We start from the raw sequence: 25,988 nt of genomic DNA, 5'->3' as shown, positions 1-25,988 counted from the left end.
CCTGTATTCTAAGTCCAGAAGGTGGGGGCATGTAAAGCTTGCCAACAGGCTCTGTTTCAGTAGGATAGGCCCAGGCCTGTTTTACCATCCCAACCCAAGTTGATAAAAGAGGCAAATGGAAAAACAAAAAGATTGTCTTTTTAAGGAGAAGAATATTTACCACAAGCCTTATCTCCTGTCCCCTCCTGCAAGAGAAGTGGGAGGTTGACCCCTTGTTGTGAACTGACGAAAGCTAATTTGATCCCTCTAGATTTTTTAGAAGGAGCTGCAGAAGTTAGGGTTGGTGAGTGTTAGCCATTCTTCTGTCATCTTGCTCCAGTTTTCAGGAGAGCAGGCCTCAGACCAAATTCTCCCACATATACAGACACTTAATGAATATTCATTAGCAGAGTGGGCTCAAAACAGCTCATAAGCACTTGCTGCAAGCCCAGTGCTGTTCTAGCATGATGCCGCATACAGCAGTTGATGCTCATACCTGGCCCCGGAGTAGAATCATCAGGGGAGCACTGATACTGGTCTCCCCTCCATAGATGCCTACATTGTTTACCTGTGTGAGGCCTGGCTATCGGCATGCTAGAATCTCCCCAGGCTATGCCAAGGTTGTCTAAGTGGAGAACCAGGGTTTGAAATGCTCCCCTCATACTCTGCATGAAATTCTTTGAGGCCAACCCAGCAACATCACGGAGGCAGGATTCTGTCTTCCTTAGTTAGGACTCTTTGATTAGAAGATCTCCTAAATTGGGAGGTTTCCACCACGGCACAGTGGGTTAAGGGTTCAATTGCAGTAGCTTGTGTTGCTGCAGAGGCATGGTTCAATCCCCAGCCCAGCACAGAGGATTAAAGGATCCAGCTTTGCCGAAACTGAGGCGGAGGTCATAGCTGTGTCTGGGATTTACTCCCTGACATGAGAACTTCCATATGCAGTGGGGGCGGCCCCAGAAAGGAAAAACAGAAAAAAGAAAATCTCCTAAATCTTTGGTTGCAGCTAGGGTTGAGGATTACATCAGTGGTGCTGATCATAAGGCCTGCAGGTTATCAGTGGAATGGATTCTTATTCCCAGTTCAATCAGAGGTGGAAAGTGCATTCAGATTCTTTTAGCCAGTGAGCATCCTGAATACCTTGTTTCACCAGTGAGACCCTGTATCTAACATCCATCTTGCTCATGAGCAGGCCATTGGTTTCACCAATAAGAATTGGTTTGAGGGAGTTCATTGTGGTGCATTGGGTAAAGGATCCAGTGTTGTTGCTGTAGTGGCAGGAGAATTTCCACATGCCATGGTGTGGCGAATAAATAAATAAAAGATGAAAAAAAAAATTGGTTTTGGCATCCCTGATGCTAATTAACAGTTGCTGGTTGTTGACTAAGCTCAGGCAAGAGAAATGTTATATGGTTGTTGACCCTGAATTATGGCCTTTGCCGTGCGGTATAACAGTGTAACTGGTCTCCCTGTGTGTTCTTACTCACAGAGGACCGCTAAACTACCTGGCACATCCATAATATCATTCCTATTATGTAGATAATGTAAAGTAAATTGAAGTTACATAGCACTCCTTCTTCCCAAGGCCAAAGGAATGATGTTCCAAGAGAGTTTTTTGGAAAGTCTAGACACATTCTACCTGCCAGTCATCCCCTCCCTACCCTCCACTCAAGAGAGGACCTGGTGCTCTCTGGTCTCTGGGTCGCAGAGCTACTGTAAGAGCTGATTAACTGTTGTAGTCTTAGCAAAAGGAGAAGAAACATGTCACCAGGGGGATGGGTAGGCCTAAATGGGGCCAGTGTATCCTCTAGTTCTGCAGAGATCAGGGGTTTTTCCCCAAGTTATGCCTGCATGTACTGGAGTTAGAGGACAGAATAGATGAGATGGAGGCTTTAGGGTTGTGGGGCAGTGCTACCTGCGGCAGGTGTCACATACCTTGGAATAGTGTGGTCCTAGACCACCATCTGGGAGTCCACCAAGAGGAGTGGCTGAATTCTGTCAAGAGAACCACCAATGACCAAGGCAGCTTGGTGCCCCTAGATCACACCAATACACATGAAGAAGGCGTATTAGACATACATGTTCTAATAGTTGATAGCCAACTGTATCAGCTAGCTCTTCCTATAATGATACTGTAGAGCAGTCCATCCCTAGCTGAAGTGACCTATAACAACACACATTTCTTCTTGATGGTGTCAGCTTCTCTAGGATGGGTTGGTGTCATCCTTTAAGGCATGAACTGGACTATGCTTGTGGGACTGTGGTTGGCCTCAGATCTTCTCCGATGTTTTTAATCTAGTTCCCATGCTGAAGGAGCACCAGCTGCCTGGGGAAATTCTTCCTGATGGCAGTGAATGAAGAGCAAAAGAACAAACTATTTATGTCATGCCTGCTAATATTCTATTGACCAAAGTGAGTCACATGATCAAACCCAACATCGATGAGGCAGAGGAAGACACTCTCTCTGAGGAGGTATATTAGAGAAGATGAATGCCTTGTTTTCATTTGTTTGTTTTTTGCTTTATGGGCCACACCTACTGCATATGGAAGTTCCCACGCTAGGGGTTGAACTGGGGCTACAGCTGCTGGCCTACGCCAAAGCCACAGCAATACGGGATCCAAGCCCTGTCTGCGGCCTGCACCACAGCTCGCAGCAACGCCGGATCCTTAACCCACTGAGCGAGGCCAGGGAGCGAACCTATATCCTCATTGAATACTAGTCAGGTTTGTTATCCATGAGCCACAAAGGGAACTCCAGGGTGAATGTTTCTGAACCATCATCTCATCTGCCACAGGAGCCAAGAAAGAGGCGCATCTCATCTTTCCTCTCATCTTTCTTGTCTGAAACACCAGGACAGAAAGCTCAAGAAAGGAGGCATTTATGTGCAGGTAGACCATTCTCTTCTCCACCACAAGCTTTGGAGGCTCCTATTCTGGGATGAGGGAAAGGATGTTGACCTAAAGACAAAGTAAAAGTTTTATAAAAAACAAGGCTTAGCTTTAGGAAACCAGAATGAGACACTTCCAATAATTGAATGTTATGGAAAAATTAGAGGGGAACTGAGAAGTTTGTTGAGGGAGCCTTCCACTCAATAGGAAAAGGTTGTAGAATGCTGAGACCAGTCAGGTGATACCATCTCCTGTTTATAGCTCAACATCCAAGATTTGGTAATCTGTTGCATATGCCTGGTTTGATGTCCTCAGGGGAAATGCCTTTGTAGATCCCTTGTCTGGTGGTTAGCTGTCAGGAGTGTATTTCCCATGAGCAGTGCCTGCGGAAATTCACTTAATTGGCATGACAAAAGGGAACAGAACAGGCTCTCTCTGTGGAGTCATTCCCTTACTCAGCCATAAGAAATTGCTTCCCCTCTTAGGGATTCCAGTTGCCCATCTATTTGTTATCGATAAAGCTCCCTTTTCATAGGGTAATATGTCTCAAAGTGTGTTTTTCACAGGATCCCATTTTGAATCATGTTATACGAGATTTTCTGGAAACAGAGGATTCTATGATCAAATGAATTTAGGAACATTTAGGTTAACAAATAGTTTTTCTCACTGCAGGACTTTTCAGAGCCCTGAATGTGCTAATATTCATTGTAAGTATCAAAAAAGAGGAATCATTTATGATCATTTAAAAAAATCATTCTGACTAGAGAATGCTTCTTGTCAGGGAATACTTAGTCTGCACATGGTGGTGCAGCAAATATCATCCTAGGATATTGATGGGATAAATTGTGGGAAAATACTTTGGGTTTGGGAGGAAAGTGCCAGCCAAATTCCATGTGTGTGTGTTTTAATAAGTACTTCTCTTTAATGTATTGTTTCAAAAAACTCACTTCCACAGCACCTTATGAGCCTGAGGAATAAAATAATTTTCCATTGAGAGAATCTGACAGTGGTAAAGTATGGGAGAAAAGGGTTTAGGAGAAAATGTTGAAAGAAATAAAATCATGGAAGCAATTAGCAAGTCAGGATTGATTTTTCTCATTTCGAGGTTAAAGAATTCTAGTCCCTTTCTTCCAGTGGTGTTCGTAAGCTTTGTTTCAGACTGACCATCTCTTTTGAAAAATTTCAGGGAATTCTTTCATTCTTGGCTCCATTAACCACATATCCGCCCTGTCTTCTTAACTGGAACTCCATCGTCACTTCCTCAGCGACATTTCTGAGCATACGCCTTTTCCCTCACTTCATTTTTCTTCGCCCCCAGCCCAACCAATCAACAGCCCTGGAAAAGTTTTCCCTTCGGTTTTCTGTCATGTTTTCTGGGGTGCCATGTTTTTGTAAGACTCTCATAGCCACATGGGTGACATCCCTAAACTGATGAGGTTTCCTACTTCAGCTGGCTTCAACTGTTTTTATTTTGTTTTCCCATTTATCTGTTGATAGGCATTTGGATTGCTTTCACCTTTTGGTTATTATGAATGTGCTGCTATGGATATTCATATACAAGGTTTTGTGTGTACTTATATTTTCATTTCTCTTGGGTATATGCTTGGGAGTGGAATGACTGTGTCATATAACTATGTTTAATATTTCGAGGAACTACCAAGCTCTTTTCCAAAGCATCTGCACCATTCCACAATCCTACCAAGAATGTATGAGGATTGCACTGTATCTGGACTTTTATTTATTTATTTTTATGGCCGTACTTGGGGCATATGGGAGTTCCTGGGCCAGGGATTGAATCCGAGCCTTAACTGTGGCCTATGCTGCAGCTGCAGCAACACCTTTTAAGCCACTGGGTCAGGTGGGGATTGAACCCATACCTCAGCAGCAACCTAAGCCACTGCAGTCAGATTCTTTCTTTTCTTCTTCTTTCTTTCTTTCTTTTCTTTTCTTTTATTTTATTTTTTGGTCATTTTTGTCTTTTAGTGCTGTACCCACGGCATATGGGAGTTTCCAGGCTAGGGGTCGAATCAAAGCTGTAGCCACTGGCCTTCACCACAGCCACAGCCACAGCAACATGGGATCCGAGTCCTGTCTGTGACCTACACCACAGCTCACATTAACACTGGATCCTTAACCTACTGAGTGAGGCCAGGGATGGAGCCCATGTCCTCACAGTTGCCAGTCGGGTTTGCTAACTGCTGAGCCACGATGGGAACTCCATGAAATCAGATTCTTAACCCACTGTCCCAGAGCAGGAGCTCCTCTGTCTGCACTTTTAACATCACTTGTCTTTTTTATCATAGATATCCTAGTATAAGTGAAGTGATGTTTCACTGTGTATTTTTCTAACAACTAATGATGTTGAGCATTTTTTCACATGTTTATTGGTCATTTGTATGATCTTAGAAGAAGTATCTATTAAAATCTTTGGCCATTTTTCAATTGGATCATTTGTCTTTTTAGTGTCGAGCTGTAAGAGTTTTTTATAGACATGCTTCATTTTATTGTGCTTCACAGTGCTTTTTTTTTTTTTTTAAACAAATTGAAGGTTTGTGGTGAACTCATGTTGTGCAAATCTATCCATGCCATTTTTCTGACAGCTTTTACTCTCTTCATGCCCTTCTGTCACATTTTGTTAATTCTCACAATATTTCAAGCTTTCTCATTATTATCATACTTGTTATGGTGATACATGATCATTGATCTTTGAAGGTACTCCTAAAATTCCCTGAATACCTAGATGATGGTTAGCATTTATTAGTAATAAAGTATTTTTTAAATTAAAAATATATTTTTAGATGTGATGCTATTTCACACTTAATAGGCTACAGTATAAGAAAACATTTATATGCACTGGGAAACCCAAAAATTGGTTTACCTCTCTTTATTGCCCTATTGACTTTCTTGCTGTGGCCTGGAACTGAACCTCTAAAGTCTCCAAGGTATGCCTCTCTCTCTCTCTCTCTCTCTCTCTCTCTCTCTCTCTCTCTATATATATATATATATATATATATATATATATATGTATGCACATATATATATAGGCACATATAAGCCTTATATATTGCTTTATATATTGAGTATAAGTCTCTTATTGGATATATGATTTACAAATAGTTTCTCTCATACTGAGTTGTCATTTTGCTTCCTTGATTGAATCCTTTGAAGAACAGAAATTGTTAATTTTGATCAAGTTTAATTTATCTATTTTTTCTTTTGTTGCTTATGCTTTGGGTTTGAAAGATAAGCCATTGTCTAATACAAGGTCAAGAAGATTTATTCCTTTGTTTTCTTCTAAGAGTTTCATAGTTTTAGCTGTTACATTTAAGGTCCCTTATTCATCTTGGGTAAATCTTTAGATGTGATAAAAGAGGTGGGTTTTTGTGTGTGTGTGAGTAACAGCCTGAGGTATTTAGTATTTCTCGCAGGGCAGGTCTGCTAGTGAGAAACTATCTCAATATGGATCTGTCTGGTAATATCTCACTTTCTTCTTTGTTTTTTGTTTCTTTTCTTTTCTTTTTTTTTTTTTTTTTCCTTTTTAGGGCCATACCTGCAGCATGTGGAGGTTCCCAAGGGGCTAGGGGTCAAATAGGAGCTGCAGCTGCCCGCGTTTGCCACAGCAATGCCAGATACAAGCTGCATCTGCAACCTACACTACAGCTTATGGCAACGTCAGATCATGAGCAAAGCCAGGGGTCAAACCCACATCCTTATGGATACTAGTCAGACTCTTAAGACTCTTAACCTGCTGAGCTACAATGGAAACTCCTGTTCTTTGTTTTTGAAAGGGTAGTTTTGATAGATTCTTGGTTAATGGTCTTTTTCTTTCAGCACTTTGAATAAGCCATTCCATTGTTTTCTGACTTCCATGGTTTCTGATGGGAAATCAGCTCTTGATGTTATTGAGGACCCTTCCTACATGAGGACCCACTTTCCACTTGCTGTTTTTAAGTTTCTCTCCTTGTATGTGACTTTTTTTCCTACAAATTTTATTATTGCTTAACTTCATAAAAAAAGCAATATATGTTTGTCACAAAAATTCAACTGTTATAAAAATAGGTATAGAAAGTTTAAAAATCTCTCCAGAAAAATAAAAAACTATTAGAATATTTCAGATATATTTTCTATGTATATGCTAACATTTATTATTATTATTAAAGTATAGTTGATTTGTAATGTTTCGTCAAGCTCTGTTGTACAACAAAGTGACCCAATCACACACATTTCCCTGAGCTATACAGTAGGATCCCATTGCCCATCCATGCCAGGTATAACACTTTTGACAGTTTATGTTATACCTAGGAGTAGATATTTTTAAATTTATAGTACTTGGAGTTTGTTAAGATTTTTAGATGCATAGATGAATGTTCATCGAATTTAGGGAGTATTTTAGTCGTTGTTTCTTTGCATATTCTCTCTATTCCCTTCTTTTCCACTGCTCTTTCTGGGATTCCTATTATGTATATGTTGGTACACTTGATGGTGTCCTCCAGGTCTCTGAGGCTGTGTTCATTTTTCTACATTCTTTGTTTTCTTCATATTCCTCAGACTAGGTCATCTCAACTGGTCAATCTTTAAGCTCATTGGTTGTTTCTTCTGCCAGTTCAGATTTGTTCTTCAAACTCTCTATTGAAATTATAATTATGTTTTCAATTCAATTTGGGTATTTTGGTTTTGGTTTTGTTTGCAAAATTATTGTCTTTTTCTTGATATTCTCTGTTTAGAGACATTGCTCACATAATTTTTCTCTAGTATTTTAGGCATGTTTTCCTTTAGGGCTTTGAATATATTTAGAATAATTTAAAGTCTTTTTTTAGTAAATCCAACATTTGGGCTTCCTCAGGTATGGTTTATACTGAGTGCTCTCTTTCCTATATATGGGCCATACATTCCTGTTTCATGTCTCATTATTTGAAATGGAGTCTGGACATTTGAAATGTGATATTACACCTCTGGAAACCATTTTTATCTTCTCATTCCAGTGGTTTGTTACTGTTCTGTTGTTTGTTTAATGACTTTCTTGGATGAATTTTATTATAACATCTGTATTATTTGTCATGTGTGTCCACTGAAGTCCCTGTTGAGTTACCTTAATAGCCAGCTAATAGTTGTACAAAGATATTATTAAATACATAGTACAGATAAGTCTCCCTTTTTCCAACAGACTTTGTGTGTTGGCGTATATCATCAACATTCAGGCAGTTAATACTTCTACATTAGCCTTCACTTCCCACTTGTTCAAAATATCAAGGTCAACTAAAAGTGAGAGAGCCCTTTAGATTTGTCATGGGTATGTTCACAGCTTTTCATATGCTGGTGACTTTCTAGAGCCCCAGGGATATGTTGGAGCTTTTCCAAGTCCGCTATATTCAATCTTATTATCTAGATTTTCCTTCTCACATTTTTGGCCAGCCTTTTGTTTTCCCCAGGTGGTATTGTTGCTTTAGGCAACTTCAGTGTTAAACAACTGCTGCTAAATATTTTCAACAAACAGCCAGTTCTAAGATTTTTATCACTAAGCCAGGTTTGATTCATGTTACCTGAAAATGAGGCCTGTTATTGAAACTTTCCAGGTTACTTTCCAGACTGGTCAAATAGTGACAAGTTTCTTGGGATAGGACTCTGGGAGCTCCGAGCCCATTTGGCTCCCCCACTACTGTGACAGTCAGGTTACTGACTTTTTACAGTTATTATTGTAAGACCATTGGTTTTCAGGGCTGTTGCAGAAATGAAGACAGGAGGATTGGAAGAGTTAAAATGCTACATAGCTTGTTGTTCTTACTAAGATTCTACTGGGTGTTTGTTTGCTTTTTCAAATAAAGTCTCTTCTGATTATTGAAAGCCTTTGGTTAATTTTCAAAGTCCTAAAGAATTTAATTTTGACAATTTTCTTTTTCCCAGTTTTCTTCTTGCTTTTATGGAGGAATGGATTTTTTGGAGGTCTTACTCTGTCATTCTAAAATTTATTCTCTAGGCAGTTTTAATTTATGAACACAAATTTTAGGAAATCCTTAATAAACACTCTGAAGACCTAATTATGAACAAAAGTGAATATCTATAGGAATGTAAGTCATTTGTGCAGGAGAACTCAAGAAGTGATTTAAATTTTTTACTACTAGTTCAAGACCATCAACAGGACATTTATAGCCAGTATGTGCTGCAAATGACTTAAGGAATATTTTTTTTGTGAGTTAAATTTTCATGACTGGGTATTGTTATTTTCTTATAAAGCTGTCCTGATTTTTTTGCTGATGAACATTTAGGTTTTTTCCCCCAAGTTTTCACTCCTACAAATAATGGAATAGAGCATATCAAGCATGTATCTTTGTGTATATATGTCATTTGGCCAGATAAATCCATTGAAGTGGACTGCTAGCTCAAAAAATACATACGTTTAAAATCTTAATAGTTAGGGTAACATCATTTTTAAATCTTTACATTCAAGCATTCTTTTTTTATTGGCCATCCCCGTACATGCAGATGTTCCCAGGCCAGGGATAGAACCCGAGCCTCAGCATTGACAATGCTGAATTCTTAACTACTAGACCACCAGGGAACTCCCTCTTTTTAAATCTTTAGAGTTTTTATTTTCTTTTTCATACTGTTATTGGGAGTAGTTTTCCTCTATGGTTCACATTTTGTCCTGTATTTTGAACAGTTCTAAATAGGTACAGAATGTCTAAAACAAGGTAAATGATTTAAAGTTATATGTTAACTCTATTTTCAAATATATTTTTCTGTACCTTCTTGACATCTTTTTAGATGAAATACCTCTAAATTTTAAGTAGCAAGGCCAATTTTTAATCTGAAAAGTGGATAGTGAATACACTCTTTCTCCCAAAGTGTCCAACTTTTTGGACATCCTGTACATTGGCAGATAGCTGTTTTATTATATCTTGACTCATAACATCTATACCTGGTGCAAACCCAAATGGCTAAAAAACCTTTCCTGCTGTTTGAAAGCCTAGTTTTTCATTTGCTCCTTTTAAATATATTTCTCTTTCAAGTATGTTGTAGCAAGATGACTCACCTTTCTGGATTTGTTACTCAACGGACTCAGCATCTTCAATTATACCATACGTTCTCTTCTGGCTGGGATAGATTAGAATATGATTGAAAGTAATGCAGTACAAGAAGAACCTGGCTGTTTTTAAAACATTTTTTTGAAAAAAGTGTCTTGAGTTATGAACTGCCTTCTTTCATTATTATATAAAGGGAGAATAAAAATGATCTCTTGTCAACAGCCCTTCTCCCCTTTACTTGATTGTTTACCTGGCTGCTTTTTGATATTTTATTACTCATCCTACCTTCTGATGAGCAGAGCAGTAATGTGTTTTGGGCAGACCCTGGTGAGGCATTAATTGCCTCATTAGGTGAAATCTGGTTCTTCTGCCAGTTCCCTCTGGCACTAGGATTCAGGAAATAGAAGTGGCCCTTTGCTAATTCTCAGTTAAGTTATAGGCCAAATCCCATTACAACAAATCCCAACACAACAGAATCTTTATATGACAACAGGATTTCCAAATCTCAGCCAAACAATGGACTGCTCATTGCAGGCAAAAAAACCCTAGCCCCAAATAAGCACTGAGAGTTTTTCAGAATGGAATTTGACCTGCAGTTATGTTTGGAATCAGAATTATGCTTTAGGAATGATGATTCTACACACGAATGCAAGGAATAAAAGGCCTCATTTGCCTCTCCCTGAAATATGCTATCAGCGAACCGGAGCAACCCTGTAATAACATGATGACTTCTTCCAAGTGTACAGGAGATTAGTAAAAGCCGCTCATCACCATGTGATCCATAGCTCAGACTCCTATAATAGGTGGCGGCTGCCAATCTATGCCCCCAGTGCAGTCCCTGCATTTAAGTTGCTTTTAGGAAATATCTATTGAATGAAGAAAAGACTAGAAACAACTTAGAGCTGTGCTTCCATAGACTCTGAGACAACAAGGTCCACTGAGTGGAGTAGGCTTTCCAGGGAGGCTGGATTTGAGTTGCACTGCAAACAAGCACAGTCTTGTCTTAGCCTGCTTGCTGAGATGGGAAAGCCCCTAGCACCCTCTGACCAGCTCCAGAGATGCAGAGCTGATGAAGGAGCAGTGCTGGTTCTGTGGGACCTGACCAGGTACCATTTGCAAAACTGCTTTCAGCCCCCTGAAGTGAACCTTGGGGATGACATGGGGGTCTTTAGAATGAAGAACGGATCTCTTCACCCAAGATTCTGAGGGACTTAGTTGTGACAGTTGGGGTCACCTGTGCTGAGATCAGAAAACACTTCATTACCTCAGCCGTCATACAGAAATAAAAATACTACTGCTATTATGACTACTGCTAATAATGATGATAGCAGTAAATTCTTATGTAACACTTTTTATGTCCCAGGTGCTGTTTGAAGATTTTAAATATCCATATACTTTATAGAAAGTGATATTATAGGAATAGGTACCTTTTTCCCCACTTTGTAAATGAGGAAACTGAGGTATAGAGAGGTTAAGTATTGTATCCAAGGTCCCACAGCTATTAAGAGGCAGAGCTGGAATTTGGACCCAGGAAAATTAATTTTTTTTAATTTTATTCAAGTATAGTTGATTATAATGTATTGATTTCCACTCTTCAACAGTGTCTCAATTATACATATATATGCCATTTTTCATATTCTTTTCCATGATGGTTTATCACAGGATATTACATACAATCCCCTGTGCTATACAGTAGGACCTTGTTGTTTATCCATCCTTTATATAATAGTTTGCCTCTACCAATCCCAAAATTCCAATCCTTCCCTCCACTACTCATTTCCCCCTTGGTAACCATAAGTCTCTTCTCTACATCTGTGAGTCTATTTTTGTTTCATAGATATGTTCATTTGTGCTGTATTTTAGATTCCACATAAAAGTGATATCACATGGTATTTGTCTCTCTCTGACTTACTTTGCTTAGTATGATAATCTCTAGATCCATTCATGTTGCTGCAAGTAGCATTGTTTGATTCTTTTTAATGGCTGAGTAATATTCTGTGTGTGTGTGTGTGTGTGTGTGTGTGTGTGTGTGTGTGTGCATGCACGCCATATCTTCTTTATCCATTCATCTGTCCATGGGCATTTAGGTTGTTTTCATGTCTTGGCTATTGTAAATAGTGCTGCTGTGAACATAGGCATGCATGTATCTTTGCCTGGGTATATGCCCAGGAGTGGAACTGCTGAATCATAGGGCAACTCTGTTTTTAGTTTTTTGAGGAACCTCTGTAATGTTCCCCATTGTGGCTGCACCAATTTATATTCCCATCAACAGAGTAAGGGGTGAACCCAGGCAATTTAACTCCATAGTCCATACACTTAACCACTTTCCTTCAGTGCATATCATCTGCAAAATCTCTGTGTCTTCAAATAGTAGCTCTCTATTAAGTTATTGATTATGCAAGTATCTTTAATGAACAATCATCCATTACCCATCTTGGGCCAGGTACATGGATAATAAAAGTGAACAAATTAGTCAGGGTGACTGCCCTCTTCTGCAATCAATGGTCATGCAGTTGAACACTGGGAAAGAACAAAATTTGGTTCCATGGTGACCTTTGATAAAGCTACCTGCTCTGGACCAGGAAGAAGTAACACTGAAGCTGAGGTCTACAGGGAGGACAGATAAGGGAAATTCACATGGAACAGCATATGCAAAGGCCGGGGGGGCAGGTGGGAGAATGGCCTTTTTAAGGAAGTACAGCCCTGGTGGTGAGAGGAGGTGGCTGTGGAGGTTGGCCGGGTAGACCCTTGAGGCACATAGGTTATGTTAAGGAGTCTTATCTTAAAAGCAAAGGCAAGCCATTGAACAACCTTCAGCAGGAGAGTGCAGTGAAGAGACCGGGGTTTTGAAATGATCTATATAGTGTCTTGGGCAGAATAGATGAAAGGGTCACCAGAAGGGATCCTGGGACATCAGTCAGGAGGCTCATCCTATAGTCCAGAGGCAGCCTGGTTGGGCTAGGACAGTGGCAGTAGATGAGGAGGATAGATCTGAGGAATATTAAGGGGATAACATCAATAATTTATCATGAAGGGGTTTAGATGATTCCAACTATCATGGAAACCAAACATCTGAATGAAATGGAACATAGAAGGTTTAGACTCAGATCTCGTTCTGGGGTGCCTGGAGCCATCTAATCAACCACAGCAATGTTCTTAGCTTTATAGCTGGGGATAGAGTTCCTCAGTGACTTGAGTATTTGTTGAGCACCTAGTGTGTGCCAAACCCTGTGTCAGGATGTAGGTAAACAAGGTCATGGAGGGAACTTCTCTCCTCAAGTGTTTTGATAACAGTGGTTCTCAACTGAGCAATTTTCCCCCACCCTCCACCCCAGTGGGTGCAGTAGAAGTGGACTTTGCTACTGGCATCAGTGATTGGTGGCCAAAGGAAGCTGCTCAACATCTTGCAGGTCACAGGATGTCTCCTTCAACCAATGACTCTTTGGCTCTAAGTTGTAAAAGTTGAGGACCCTAGCTTATACTTCAGATGAGAAGACAGAATTGCAGACAGCACACAGGTTATACCACAGCATGATGAGGTGTAGCGCAGGGCACCAAACCCAGCCTTGCTTATGGGAGGAAGAAGCAGTAGAAGGTGAGAGGGCAGTGTAAACTTCCTGGAACAGTCCTTGGGTTCTGTTTAATTCAAATTAAATGAAGGTATTAATTAAGACTCTAGGCTCTGGTGTCCGAGGGTTCAAATCCACACTGTACCAGCCACATGACCTTTGACCTCATTCTGCTTCAGTTTCCTCATCTCAGTATTTGGTTCTCCCTTCATTACCCCATGGTGAGATCATCCTGATGAAGACTTGAGCACATCTTTCACACAATAATCACTCAGTAAAAGCCCATAATAAACACCCTTTCCCTCGGTCGCCTGGCTAACATGATTTTTTTTTTTTTTTCTTGAATGAGCAGGGGTCATGGAACTGCTTGGCTCTGGCATCTTTACAAAACCAAGTCCTGGACCCCCTTGGCTGAGTTTGTTTGCCCAGCGCAAGTAGCTTCTTTGTCACTTGCAAAAAGAAAAATGAAGGCGAGGAAAAGAATGTGATCACTGTTCATTTTAACTGTGGTGTTCAGATTTTTATGGGAACATCTGATGGAAAAGTTGAGATTTTGCAATGGAGCTCTCTGCCTTCCCTCACGGTTGAGCAATAAATATGGTGCTCCCTAATGTGAGACTGAGCAAGTCTCCAGACCATAATTGTCCAGTTACAGAACTGCCATCCAACACATTTAATCATCATGTAGTAACTGGCTCAGAAGTTCTTCAGAATTTGAGGCATCCTTGCCTGTTAATGTACAAGAGCCAGTTGTATTCACACGATTGTGTTGACCAGAAAGTCAGGCCATTTTTTTTTTTTTTTAACTCCCCAAAGAACTTGACTCATTTAAACACTTTTGACCTCTTTGTACTAAAAGAACTGAGCATTTTGGAAAATTTCCCCCTCGGCTCTTAAACACTGGGCCCACTATTAAATGATGTTAAGATTGAGACATGACCATCTGACCACAAGAAAATGGGAATAGTTGATGAGGTTGGAAGATGGTATAACTGGGAATTGTCTGCTTCCTACTGATGGGTGAGGAGGCCCCACCTCAGGATGGAGAAGGGGTTTGGTTATCTACCAGCAAATCAGAGAATGGATCCGTTTGAATTGTGTAGTAGTCATTGTACTCTGGACCAGGGCTTAGAAAGCTGTGGCCTATGGGCCAAATCTGGCCCTTGGCCTTTTTTTTTTTTTTTTTTTTTTTTTTTTTTTTTTTTTTTTTTTGGCAAATAAATACTTAAAGTACTTTAGAAACACAGCCATGCTTAGTCATGTGCGTATTGTCTATGGCTGATTTTGTGGCAAAGTTGAGTGATTGCAACAGAGGCCATATGGCCTGCAAAGCTCAAATTACTTTCTATTTGGCCTTTGACAGAACAAAGTTTGCCAGTCCCTCCCTGCTCTAGAAAAGTGTTTCTAAAACCCTAATGTGTCTAAGAATCACACTTTAGGATTCTAATTCTTTAGCTCTGAGGAATCTGGTGTTATAGCAAGTTCCCAAGCAATGCTAATTCCAATGATCTATGGACCATACTTTGACTGGCAAGGTTGTAGAAATGTGTTGCCTTTAGGGATGTTGTTCTTTTTATTTTATTAAGGTATAGATGATTTACAATGTTGTGTTAATTTCAGGTGTACAACAAACTGATTCAGTTATATGTATATATACATTCTTTTTCATATCCTTTTTATTATGGTTTATGACAGGATATTGAATATAGTTGCCTGTGCTATATATAGTAGGATCTTATTTTTTATCCATTCTCTATATAATAGTTTGTGATGGGTATTGTTCTCATAGGATGCAGGGTGCTTTGTGGTTAAGAGCATAGGATTCAAGTCTAATTCTTAACATTTGTTACCTTGTCATCTTGGTAAGATACCTATGTCCTCCATCTTTGGGTTGCTGCTCTGTAAAACAAAGAGGTAGTGTCTATAAATTGCTTAGCACAGGGCCTGCCCTATAGTATGGACTCAGTACTTATTAGCTATTGATACATGGAAACACCCTGAGGTATATTACTTAGGAGCCTGAGACAATCCCTTCTGTGGCTTTTGAATCAACATTGGAGTTAACGTAGTGGCAGGGGTCTCTGAGTTTTTTGAGCCCCTGATGGGCAGATGTTGTCGTTGTAGTTGAAGGAATGGTTATTTAGTGGTTGCTTTCATTTTGAAACTTAATGTTCAATAGATTGAAAAACGTAATTCTTTAAGTTTAGCATTTAGATCTTCTATGGTGTTTGTAAATCTTTGGTCCCTGTTTACAAAGTTAAATAATTAAATTCTTTATATTTTAAAAGTGTGTAAATATAAAACATTTGGCTTCTCTTTAAGTCATCTGATCCGACCCTGTTCCTTTCCCAAGAAAAGCACCCTTTCCCTTCTCTTTTAATAGTTCTTATAATCCTCACACCTTAAACTTTTAAATGCAGCAAACATCATATTGACTTATGTATCCTAAAACTGTATGTAAATTTAGTTAATATTTTAGTTTAAAATTCTAAATCTATATCCATTACTCTGACATTTTAAATTGAAACTGCAAGAGCAACCTGTTTATTTTAATAGGACATATTCTTTCAGATGGTGAAATGATTGAAGTTCTAAACATGTGCAGTTGCATAACACAGACATTATAAATCTACAGGTTTGGTTCCTTTAAATGTTTCTGAATGTCATTATGAACCTTACCAGGGTTGTGGCCGCTAAGGAAGCATTTGTCATCCTAAGCAATATCGGGGGACACCTTCTGAGCTACCTTGAGATTGCATGATGATCCGAAATTTCAGGTGGGGTGTTGATTGGATTCATGTCCTTAATGCTCCTGGGAGACCCTGAGCCCTCTTTATAATCCCTCTGTCATTGACTTCTTAAATTGATAACTAGGTGGGGGGGGTCTGATACCCCATAGCCGTTAGATGCAAGTTAAAGTTCACAGAAGTGTGGAACATTTGTCCAAGCTGCTCCAAGCCTTGCTTCGATATTGCATTTCTTTGTCTCTTAAGGAATGTGAATGTCTTTCCAGCCAACTCTAATGATTCTTGAACGTGTTGGAAAATGGCGTCTTTTCGAGGACTTCCTGTCTCTCAAGGCTGTAGCTTTTCTAGATATTAAAACAAGAACCTGTTTTATTTCGCATATCTTGACTGACATGCGGTCCCACCTTCTGAGGTCATTCTGCTAGTGGGGTTGGCCCAAGTCATTAAACTCCTTTGATATTAAAGATGATCAGAAGAGTTAAATATTTTCCATGTGGTGTCTTTGGGTAAACTAATTATAGGGGGAAGTATTACAGTTAACAGCTGGGTTAAGACTGCCCGGATTATGTAGTCCAACGTTTTTTACTTTCAGTAAGGAAAAAGACAGATGTCAAGGAAAGATTCAAGTTCACATTCATTCAAAGAAGCCCTAAGATATGCCTTGCTGTGTGATAAATTAGTTAAATCCTGCTTTAGAGACCATTGCTATTCTCAACTCCCTCTTTTCATAATCAAACTTTTCATAGAGGCTTATCATAATTGGTATGAGAGAAATGACTCCAGATGATTACTTTTTTTGCCTGTATTTCATTATTTGAAAATACAGGTTGGTTTGGGTTATTTTATCATAATTCATTTGCTAGGCATTGGTTTAAAAGATTTTATTACTCTAGCTTTGGCCATTAGATACATGGCTGCTTTGGGTACCTGATTTAGATGTTTCCACCAGACCAGGGTTTTCTGGGATTGGATTGAAGTTTGGGTACACACTGCAAAGTTTAGTTTTTATTGTTAAAAAGTTTACTTCATAAGTAGAAAAGTTTATGAGCTAAAGCTTTCCAGGAAGAGAGTGCTCTGATATATCTTGGCATTCTTTTCATGTAAGGAGGGGCAATCTCAGTAGCCTAAAGTCAAGCAGAATTCTGTGTCAAATTCACACCCAGGCATCTCAGAACTTCTTGATTGGATATGGCTTTATTTTGTGGTTAAGGGTAAAAGAACATTTTTGCCCATTTATGTGTAGGGTCGCTGAAAGTTCAGCCCATCAATGGCATTATAGCTGGTAAATACATCCTACTCCCTTGAAAGAAATTAAGAGATTAAACCATTACCTTCCCACTCGTGATTCAGATTAAAACGGCCATGGTTGAGCTAATCTCTTTCTCTCTCCTTGAACTACATTTACCCACACTTGGCAGTTTTGAACACTGGAAGATTCTTTGAAATGATATATGCAGAGTTGATAGCCATACCATTTTTTGCACATGTTGTAAATTTTCATCACACACCAAGACACGTGACTTTCTTTCTTTCCCAAGGACCCATCCACCTTGCATGTGAATTGCTTTTGAATTGTACACTCCCTTCTGGAGCTCTCCCTTGGGCCCCGTTTTTGTTGTTGTTGTTGTTAAAGCCCTTGAGATTCAAGTCAACCTTTATGATTTTGATTAAAGTTCCAGATGTAGTCATTGCTGCTCAGAATGTCTGAATGCTCTGTAGTTCTGGGAGCTGTGAAAGGCGATTGAAGTGCAATGGAAAAAACAAGGAGATGATTTGGTGAATCTTAACAAATGTCAACCTCTTCATTTTGACTTGAGTTCGCAATTGAAGTTCCCAAGTTTGCATTTGATACTTGAAAAGCACAGTGGTGATAATTAGGATCTGATTCTTGGGAAAGAATCAGTAGTTCTTTTCTTTGAGACCAGGTGAATCTTCCTGATTAGTGAGTCTCTTAAAATCCTACCTGATGTGTTTGCTCCTAACTCTTTTCAATGCTAAGCATCTGTATGTCAGCACCTTCCTTAAATGTAGTAAAAGAGGAATCTGTGTTTCTCTCAATGAGTTCCCATTAGTTCAGCTCCTTTAAGGGCAGTAACTGTTTCCTAGTCCAATTTTATCTACACATTTAATCTCTCTTGATCTCTGTTGATTCAATGAATCATTAAATATTTGAGTCCCTACTATGTATCAGATGCTATGGGATTTTGGGGGCTATAGTCTTGGATAAAGGCTACCTTAGGCTTTTATGTTCTAGAATGGAAGACCAATATGAAACAGACAATCACATAATCATTTAGTCACAGTTGTGAGTGAGTGAATACAGCTGTGCCTTGTGTTTAATACAGTGGCATTCACTCGTAGGCCATATGATTAAGAATTGTTAGTAGTCATTGGAGAAGAACTTCTAGTGGAATTTAGTTCATCTTAGGTTACCATACAATGTTGGGTAATGTGCTTTTAGAGCAGCTTCTTAAGTGTTTGTGATTTATGTCAAAGTCTGTTACCTGGAAACCTTTAAAAATTGGGGTTTAAATATTATAAGCAAACAGAAAAACTGGGTTGTCTTAATATTCTCCAACTATGTGTCTATCAAGATGATATAGGTTCTTCCAGATCCTTCTTATTATTATCATCACAAAATTAATATGACTCTGCCTGACATGATCATGTATATACATGAATATTGTGTGAGCTTATTTTTTTTCTCTGGTTCTATTTTTTCCCAAGAGCCATTTTTTTTCCTCTGGTTGCTTTCAGCATTTATTCCTTGTCAATGATTTCATTTTAAATTTCTCCTCCCTCTCATACCACTGATGCTATGAAACTGCTAAGTTTTGGTCTGACATTTCAGCAGTGATAGGTAAAGAGAGGTCCAAATCATAAATATGACCCTTGTAAAGAAAAGTAATGATGAGCAAGATGCATGGTGGCAGTCACAAACAGAAGTGATGTATCTACTTTTATTTTTCACCAGCTCTAATTCCAGCCACTGTATTAATAGATCTTTCTCATCATAGGAAATGACAGACATATCAGGCATTGGAAGTACCAGAGAATAAGTGGTTCCTGGTATACTTTTCATCAATTGATACTAAAAAATTTATCAGTCCTTTTCATCAGTCGTCTGTTAAGACATAGAGGGCATGTCTCATGAGGGTTTTGGGGGATCTTAGGAGCCTGAGCTGGGAGGTGGAACCTTTCTGTCTCATCCAAATGAAGAGACATCCTTCAAATGTAAAAACAGCCAAGTGCCAGTGTGCAGATTCATGTTGCAAAATGCGGAGACGACGTGCGGTCTGTCTGCTTGCCCCCTCACCACACACACGCACAAGCTTGCCAACACACACATTCTCTCCAGGTGGAGTCCCTCCCCCACTTCTGGCCAGGGCTCGAGTCTGAGAAGTGTTTCCAGATGCATCCAGGTGCTGACATCTTAAAGGATGAGAGTGCCCTTAAGATTTTCAGCCAATTGAGCACTTCCTGGGCTGCACCCCAACTGGCACTCAAGCCTTGCAGCCACGTGCTTGTACTGCCCATGCATGTCCCCCATTGATGCCCTATCATCTCCATAATGGGGTGTATCAAAATGCCACCCTGGAGCAGTTCAGACACTTGCCAAACTAGATGAACTTGGTCAAAGAAACTTATGCTGTTTCCATAAAAGGTCTTTGGTCCTTATTATTATAAATTAATGGCGACACTTCCTGCCAGGTATGCAGGCTGTTCCTGAGGAATGTTGGGTGTGTTGGGTGGGTTGTTAACACTCTCAAGTGCTAGATACCTAAATGGGAGGAAGGCATGTAACATAAGTCAATGGAGATTAGGGCTCTCGTGGGAGCAGGGCCACTGTGGAGAACCATGCATCACAGGCCTGTCCCTGCCTCTGGCTATCTGGTGCCTTAAGGAAAGTTAAGGCCAGCTTCGCCTGACGTAAAACTTTCAAAAGCTGGAAATCCTGCCTTTTATATAAAATCTTCTGATTTTTACAAGTTGGGAGACTTTTTGGAACACTACGCCAGCCAAATACAACACATCTGTTGGCCAGGGGCCCTTTTTATGCCAAGACTTGGCTACTCTAAGTGCGGTCCCCAGACCAGCAGCTTCAGCATCTCCTGGGAGCTGGTGAGAAATACATAATTTCAGCTTCGCCCCAGTCCTACTGATCAGAATCTGCGTTTAAACAAGATCCCAGGTGATTTGAATGTACGTTAAAATTGGAGAATTATGGTGTTGGGGGCCTGATTCAGGTTCTCACTCATTCAAAGCAAGAAGCAGCTTTGAATCACTGGCTAGAAATTAAACATTTTAAATAGAATTCCATTTGAGGTATTAACTTGGATATAACTTGTCTGAGGAGACCTTCTCCTTAAAACCAGGTTAGGTGTTCTTGCTATGTAACTCTATCCTACCTTGTTCTTCCTGGTGTTTGCCTGTTGATGTGGGAACCCCATGAAGGCAAGAGCCAGGTCTTGTTCCCTGTATATTTTCAGCTTTTGTCACAGTGCCTGGCACATAGGGATGGTCAACATCCTCATGAATAAGTGCAGTCTCCTGACCTTAACTCAGTTACTTAACATGGAATAGTGACTTAACATTTGAAGGGTTTAATTAGACTTGTCAGAAGGAAGAAAATTCAGCAGTAATACAGTATTTTTATACTTGTGTTACCATCTAGGGTTCTTGGCTTCCTTAATAAGCAGAAATTGATAAGAGGCCAGACAAGAAAATTCAGGCAAGGCTTTTCTGGGGCCCATGCTGCACTGGGCGGCGGGGCAGAGTGAAAACAAGCTCCAGGTTCCCTTGCTTGCTCCCCAAGGCTGGGGGCAAGATAATTCCTTATATAGGGTTCTGAGAGTAGGGTTGGTTACAGGGGTTAGTTTAGGCTAGAGGGCTGACTTAGGTGGTATGCTCACCCCCTTGGTGGTGGTGTGTGCAAGGGTCATACGTAGTACCCAGTGTTTGCTCTTAAAAGGAGCCATTGGTTTTACAGTCTTTTTGTACCTTGTCTGTAATTTGCCCCAACTGCAGATGAGCACAGTTATTTTCAGTCCCTTATAGTTTCTTTGTATTTTGTTGCTCAAGATGTTTGTCCAGCCTGTCTCACTTGGAGTCTTCTCATGCCGTCCTTTGGGGGGGTATACCTTCCATCTCATTCATCTTGCTCTTTCTTACATTCCTGTGCCCTGTCCTGTGACATTATATATAGTATAGATGCTCAATAAGAATGTCTTGAATGAATGAATTAGTAAAAGCAAAGAGCTCAGTAGTGGCTCCTGTATTAAGTTAATGCTCTTATCATCATCATCACTTAATTACCCATCCAAATTATAGACTCATGGTTTTAATTATGGACTGAAATAAAAAAAACCTTATATACATGTATAATATCCATACTATGTATGGATAGATAACATAGTGCTCACCAGCACTATGAATTAAATGGGGTTTTAGCACCCTTAAATATGTAGAATATATCACATTATGGAAATAATGGGACAGCCCTTGGGGTTTGTCTTACCAATAGAATGGTCAAGAGTACCTCTCTTTCTGAGTCTCAGTAGGTTGCTCTTACAAAATCTGAAATGAAGTTTAACTACCCTGGTCTGATCACATTCTTTATCTACATCTTACATAGACAGCATATTGTGAAGCAGAAGGAAAACAGAGCAGGCAGATAGAAAGATAATGTAATTCCTATGTTAGTGTTCACTTTTTATATATTCTATACAAAGGTCATTGGTCATGGGGACAAAAGCTTTTGATCCAAATAAAACTATTTTAGGTTGGTTTTTTTAAAAAAATCACAGTTGGACATTTTTGGTTTTTATGAAAGATGAATTGCTTTGCTAGGATTCTGTCACTTGATAGAAATTGACTTTTTATGGTATTCATCAACTTGCAATATATTGACACTCTTACCACCCAAGAGAATTTATTTAATTTTGCTCTTATCTTAGATGACCTCTCATTTTTTTATTTATGCATTTGCTAGGTTTGTTTTTGTTTTAGGGGTGTGTGTGTGTGTGTGTGTGTGTGTGTGTGTGTGGTTTTAATGACTTATTTTAGACCTCCTGGACTGCAGTCTGGCATGGCCATTCTGAGAGTTTGATTTCAGTTCTGAAAGGTGTGATAATGCTTTTCAGATAAGAATTTTATTTTAGACCAAAAAACCAGAAATGTTGCTTCCTGTGTATCTTATAGATGCTCACCTTTTTGTTGATTGTGTAAAGTGAAGGAATAATTATCACTTTGAGAATTAAAGTACAATCATTGTTGTAGATACCTGATTATAATGACGCTTTTATAAGATTTCTTTGAATGTCAGGCCTTTTAGAATGTGCTCTTTAGTTTATAGTCAACTGATTTTTTTTAAATTATTTTTAATTTTGAAGAATAATAACTCGATAAGCCTTTAATAACTCTGCATAATTAAATGAAAAATTTTAAAAGATGGATGGTAAATTTTAATAGTTGTTACATTAGAAGGTGAAATTGGAGAGTGAGAGCAAGAGCACGAAGGACTCAATTTTACTTTATATACTTTATACTTAAAAAGCTTGTATTGCCTTTGATTAACTGACTAAAGTAAAATGTATGAATGGAGGAAGCACATTACCTAAAAATTTTAAAATAATAAAGTCTGATAGAAGCTTATTATTTGCTTTATATTTTCAAAATTCATTCCAAAAGTTACACTGTATCAGTGAGATTTTTTATTAATGGAATTTGGTGGATGAATGGCTGGGGGTACTTTTGATCTCCTGCTTTCAGGATCCAAAATGTCTCCCTGTGGTATTTGCTTATAGCCCAGTAGTGTTTTGTGATCTTGATCACTGATGTAATAATTTTCGTAATGTATAACAAATATTTCTGTAGGAGAAAAGTTAGAAAAGTTGATCATCAGTATTGTGCAGTTTAGGAGCAGAAACGCTGGAGCCAGAGGAACTGGATTCAAATTCCGGCTCCATTATATTCTAGCTATGTATCTTGGGCTTAGTGACCAGATCTCTATGTGCACTTTAACTTCCTTATCTGTGAAATATATTCTAGTTCTGCCCCCAAACGGTTGTTGTAGGGAGTAAATGGGTTTAAGCAAAGAATTTTGAAGTACTACTTATGTAAAGCACTTTATTTATGGAAAACACTGTATCAGTTAGTTCATGCTGCATAACAAAGCACCCCCAAATTTAGTAGATTAAAACAATACTTTTCTATTAGTTCTCATAATTCAGGCAGCCCGGGCAGGTCTCCTTGTTGTTTGGGGCTAGATTTGGATTATTGGATGTTTCACTTAACATGTTTAGTGTAATGTCAGTCTGGATAACTAGAGCTGGGGCTTGTTCGAATGGTTGTGGTCATAAGTTTCTCAAGCAGCAAGAAGACAAAGGCCAAAACACAATCTGCTTCAGTTACATTTGCTCATATTTCATTGGCCCACACAAGTCTTAAAACCAAGCCCACAGCCAGTATGGGAGAGGACTCAAGTACTGGCAGGAAAATTATTCAGACTATTTTTTTTTGCAGACAGTCTCCTTCAAACACTCTATATACATTAGCTGCTGCTATTACTATTATTATTCTTATTAATATTAACTCTCTAACACAAAGCTACTAAGAGTAAAGACATACTCAATTGGAGCTCTTGACTATCTCTTCAGTTAGTCATTAGCGTTTGCCATTCCCAAATATTGTGGGAGCCTCAAAAATTAATACTTGCAACAAGAGAGTTTTTAAGAGGAGCTTATTCTACAGGGCTGAAATTATTGTTTTTGTTACAAACCATAGTTGTCCCTACTGGTCTCCCTGGGAGCATTTTGCAGGTTATAAAATACAGCGATTACTATGGTAATCATATTGCAAGTATAAAATGGCTTTGACCTACTTGTTAAAATGCAGTGTGTATTAAAATAAGGACTGTGAGCTTAAAGCTAAATGAACTCAGAATAAAAACAGACTAGCAAGTCCAAAGTGTTTGGCGAGATCTTCAAAGGGAAAGAAGGGCGTTTGATAAAGAGGATGTGCTTTTCCTCATTCTCTTCATTTTCCCTTAGGTCTGATGACCTCTGAGAAATGACACCATCTCAGAAAGCTTTTCTATTCTCTGCCCAACTTTCAGGCAGAATATTTTTTTAAAAATAATAGGAGCCGCCATTTACAGAGCCACGTTGTACCATGTGCTAGATATTTCAAGACAGTATTTCAGTTTCTCATCATGACCCCACCCCAAAATAAGAAGTATTATTCTCTTTTTGTCAATGAAGAAACTGAGGCTCAGAGAGAATAAGCAACTTGCACCAAGGCTGGGAATTACTGCCTTCAGATGCTTGGATCACTAAAGACACATCCCTGAGACCTGTAAGAAATTGGTTACAATTACAGATTAATCTGTACATTGACTTATTCATTTATTTAAGAAGTACTGATGATGTGCCTGCTGTTTGTTGGACAGCATGGTGATTGCTGTGTCGGTCAACAGACCAGGCACCTGAGAGGGACTTCTGGATCTAGGAAGCCTTCCTGGATGCCAAAGGTGTGTGGGGGATGAGTAGGCATGAATTCAAGAGAAAGGACTGAACTGAGTTTCAGGTGGCATGAACAGTAAGAGTAAGAAACCAGAGGAGCCACAAACAGGGCAATTTAGCTTGAGTTGAGGGACAGTTTTGATGCAGAGAGTTGGCATTGTGAGTAAGCATCAGATCCCCAGGGTCTCTGTAAGTTGGGGCCCTTTGTCTGAGGGCATTAGGAAATGACAGAAGAGTATTGAGCAGGAATGACATGATCAGGTGGATGGTTTAGCATAATCAATCCAGACATGGTATATAAAATGGGATTGGGAAGGGATGGGAGGATAAGCCAGATCTCTGGCCATGAACGAGGCAAAGGCAGCAGCACAGGCAAGAGAGGATGCTGCCTGGACCAGGGCATGGCAGTGGAGGGGTATTTAGAAGCTCTTAGGAAGTGGAGTGAGTGGTAGCAGTTAAGGATACCATCTGGTGTCTGACCTAAGAGTCTGGGTAGATGGTGCCACTGAGGAAGAAAACTTGGAAGGGTGTGGTGATCCATGGTGGGCATGGTGATTTTTTGCCTGTGGGACTCTTCCAGGCACAGAGACCCAAGAGGCCGTTAGGATGTATGAATCTGAACCTTAGAAGAGCTCTCTGGGCTGAGAAGGAGATCTGTAGTCATCAGCACTCTCTAGGCTAGCACCTCTGCAACCTCCCCATCCTTCTTTTGCCTCATTTGACTCTTTTCCCCCTTACCAGTCATCATCTTATCTGCTGATGGTCTTTCTCTACAGTGATAAAATCTAAGTTTCTCTGAGGGCCATGAATGTGTCTGCTTTGCTCACCACCACATACAGCATCTAGGACAGGGCAAGGCCTAAACTAATCAATCAGCCAACAGAGAGTGATGGATGCCACTGGAGAGAAAGGGAGTTTATCATCTCACCGTAGAGCTGTGTTAGGAGAGAACCTTCAAGGACTCCACAAAAAGGAAGGGCAGAGAAAGAGGACCTTCAAAGAAACTGGAGAAGATGCCTCCTTGCTTCGCTCTGAAGTTCAAAAAGGTGAAATGTTTAGAACTTTCAAGTACTTAAAAACAGTGGCTCCTGGAGTTCCCACTGTGGCTCAGTGATAATGAACCCAACTAGTGTCCATGAGGACATGGGTTCAATCCCTGGCCTCGCTTAGTGAGTTAAGGATCCAGCACTGCCATGAGCTGTGGTGGAGGTCCCAAAGAGCTTGGATCCCACATTGCTGTGGCCAGCGGCTACCACTCTC

General features: G+C 39.6%; 1 protein-coding gene across 3 annotated transcripts in view; it reads left to right on the top strand.

Moving 5' to 3' along the window:
* Positions 1 to 25,988, top strand: part of PRICKLE2 (prickle planar cell polarity protein 2) — a 347,924-nt gene that overhangs the window by 139,325 nt on the left and 182,611 nt on the right. The window lies entirely within an intron of this gene.

The sequence above is a fragment of the Sus scrofa genome, chromosome 13 (assembly GCF_000003025.6).
Source record: "Sus scrofa isolate TJ Tabasco breed Duroc chromosome 13, Sscrofa11.1, whole genome shotgun sequence".
Taxonomy (NCBI): Eukaryota; Metazoa; Chordata; class Mammalia; order Artiodactyla; family Suidae; genus Sus; species Sus scrofa.
This window is presented reverse-complemented; position numbering and strand designations above follow the sequence as displayed.